Raw genomic sequence first — 3687 nt, forward strand, 5'->3', positions numbered from 1 at the left:
ATCTTATGCATATTATAATCTCACTTAAGTTATAAACATGGACAATGAGGAAGAAATAAATTCTTGGTATAAAAGAAAAGTAACTTGTATCAAAAGCAAGTTACTTTAATTCATTAACGAGAAAATCTGCAGATGCTGGAAATTCAAGCAGACACACAAAATGCCGAATTAACTCAGCAGGCCAGGCAGCATCAATGGCAAAAAGTACAGGAATAGGTACTTTTGAAATGTCCACACCAATACTCAAGCCAAACTTTGACTGAACCTTCTTTCCTATAGATGCTGCCTAGCCTGCTGAGTTCTTCCAGCATTGTTTTAATTTATTTTTGCCCATTTTCCATGTAGCTCTGGCATGTAAAATAAAATCAGAGACAAATATAGTAAGTTGATAAAAGATCATTCTGGAGATGTTAGTTTGGGGGGAATATATAGGTAGGTGCACAAATCCATATTATAATACTGGCATTTGGTACTGTAGCACAACTGAAGAAAATAGAGTACCCTAGATTTAGCAGTTTTCAATACCAGCAACCCAAGTTCGATTCCCACTGCTCTCTGTAGGGAGCTTGTATGTTCTCCTGTGAACTTGTGGGTTCCCCCTGGGTGCTCCAGTTTCCTCCCACAGTTGGTAGATAAATTGATCATTGTAAATTGACTATGATTTGGTTATGGTTACATTTGGGGGGCTGCTGGGCAGTGAGACTTGAAGGGCCAGAATGGTCTACTCTGCACTCTATCTCAGAAAATAATATTAGACAGGGTCAGAGCTCTATTCACTGGGTATTAATTAATGTACATTTATGGGAAGTTGACCCAAGAGGACTCCTGAAATTACCTCACAATTGCTCGTTTTGCAAAATGTTTGTTAGATCAGCTGAGTTACTCCAAGTGAAAAACTGCAGGTGAAGGTGAAAAAAAATCCAGCATAGTTAAATTTATTGATTTTTCTATGCAAATGATCCCATAGAAGTCACCAATAAAACAAAGACATTTGCTTCAATACCACAGATGCTAAAAATATGAAGATAAACAACATACTAGAGTCCTAACATCTGTGGAGAGAAAAAATAGAAGCTTCTAGGCCAGTGACTCAATAGTTCCAATTTTTGTTTGTATTGTATTACCACAAAAAGCAATTATTTCTGATCTTGGAAACCTATTTAATATTGACTTAAGTGATCCTATCTGGTTTTTCCTCATTAGTAAATTTACAAAACATTTGTGAAGCCTTTCATGCAAGCCATTTTCCCCTGAAAAAAACTAAAAGCTGTCCTTTATTTATAAGTAACCAGTGTTAGCTTTCTCTCCAGAAAGCCTGGTGTTTACTGCTGAATGGTTGTATTACATGCTACAATATGTATGGTTCACATGAGAAAGTCCATGAGTGGAACATTGTACATAAGTGTGAATAATGGCATATCTGAGGAATTGTGCATGCATCAATCAGCAACACTTCAAAAGCTGCCTTTATCCATCTAACACTGAATCAGTTTTTCATCTAGTTTCCTATTAGACGCTTATAGTGACCAACAACAAAGGAAACTCTGCTGTAACACGATATAACTTAGCATTGCACTTAAAACAAAGACGGCCACCATTAGTAATTTGATAATTCTGCAGTTTTAATTAACTGCAATTTTAGTAAGATCAAAGTCTAGTTTGTAATTTGGCCTGAACATAAATTACTGCTGCCTCCTAAATCCTAACAAATCCACACTACTAAATACTGTACCAAGACATTAAGGTATTTACTGACTAGTTTTCCCCAAGATGGCATATTGTCTTTAATGCTTGGGTTTCTCAGCAAACCTTTGCTTTGAATGCCAGATTATTTTACATCTGTTAAGTCAGCCAGCATCACCTTGCACAAGGCCACACACAATCTCAGTTACATTCAATACAGCATTAGTTCCAAGAAATGTCACCAATATTTGGTTGACCTCTGAAAGTGCTGCAGGCAGATAGAAAGTGTCTCCTGGTCCTATTAATTATTTACATTTTCCTCAACCAAAAGTGGTCAGCTATTTACCATTAACTGATGTATGAAGTGCTTCTTACACCTTCAATTGTTGTTAGTTTGATCTGCAGCTTTCTTTCATAGCTGCAGATGTTTGAGCTGTAGTATTACAAAGTTTACATCATTTCTTTTGAAAAATCATTGTCATTACACTCTTTGCCTGCTAGACCGTCATGTTATGGGATCTTGGGCTAATTTCTGGTGTGCTCTAGTAATGTTGCTTGACCTTTTCTAAATTATACAGAAGTGCTAGTTATTGAGATGAAAGCAAAGGGGAAACACAAGGAGAAAACTTAAATGATCCTCCCACTAATAAGTTAACAGAAACATTAATACAAATGACAAACCTGTTAGAAACCAACTTTTATGACAAATTCACAACTTTACAGGGTTGATATGTTGTGGACAAAGATTACCTGAAATTTCAAAGTACAGGTAGTCCCCGGGTTATGAACGAGTTCCGTTCCCAAGTCTGATTTGTACGCAAGTTGGAACAGGTTTGCCTATCTTTTGACGCCTTACGTCCTGGTGCACTTTTTCCCTCTTTCGAAATGTATATCCTTTCAGGCATAAGCCAGTCTCGTTTACATTAAATATTTGGTCTAGCAAATAACATCCCTCAATTTTTTCCCCCAACATTACAAAATCACTTGCAGCTCTTACATCGGCACTCACTGCTTCACCTTGCACTTTGTTATGTGAATTTGCCCTCACTTTTTGAAATGATTGAACCAACCCCCACTCGCAACAAATAAACACGATGGGAATTATTGATCCATAATTTTAACTTGTTTACTGCGTCCATCAACGGAACAGAAAAACTGCGGATTCAGCAGCAGCCGCGGGCAGCGGGTCCTGAGCTCTCCCCCCACCACCTGGGTCCTAAAGTTCAGCAAACTGAGACAGGTTATGGGACACACGCAACAGTGTTAACTGCAACGTGATCTGACTTAAAATGGTGGATGGCGCTCTCCTTCAGGCCAATGGATTTTTTAATAGGCTTTATGGTAGTTCATTCGTAACTCGGGGAGTAACTGTAATAATTTTATTGGTTACCAGAATCTGAGTTTGAAGATCAAGTGTCCAAAAAGAATGCTATAACGATTCATTGGCAATATTACAATCCTACCCCATGTGGCTTAATCCAAACTTTATTGAATATTATGACAGCCATTTAGTTTATGATAATAAGGCAGTCTCATATACATCATCCAGGTAAGAAATGAAGAGGGTAAGCATATATGCATCCCAGAAGGGACTTTCCCCTTAGCAATTTTACTGATACCTTCCAAACAACATTTGAAGTTAGAAGTTATCAAGAAAAATAAGTAAATCTCAACAAAAATAAAGCACTCATTGGCCAGGATATTTGGTGTTGAAGAACTATTTTTCGTTTCCAAGCAACAATTTATAGTTGAGCAAAATTCTCAAAACTTAACAAATTACCGATTGTGAGAGCTGGTGGCCATGGGATCTGTAGGGAATAAGATAGGCCACAACACAATCAGCACTAAAATAAATCAGATATGATTTCAAATGGGATATCTGTGTATTAAAGGTGGACTGGCTACTCAACCTTCAAGGAATTTGGAAATCCTGCAAAGCTAACCAGAATACAGGCTAAGGCTGCATTCAGAAGCAATAACACACATTACCGAACCAATCACACC

The sequence above is a fragment of the Hypanus sabinus genome, chromosome 13 (genome assembly GCF_030144855.1).
Source record: "Hypanus sabinus isolate sHypSab1 chromosome 13, sHypSab1.hap1, whole genome shotgun sequence".
Lineage (NCBI taxonomy): Eukaryota > Metazoa > Chordata > Chondrichthyes > Myliobatiformes > Dasyatidae > Hypanus > Hypanus sabinus.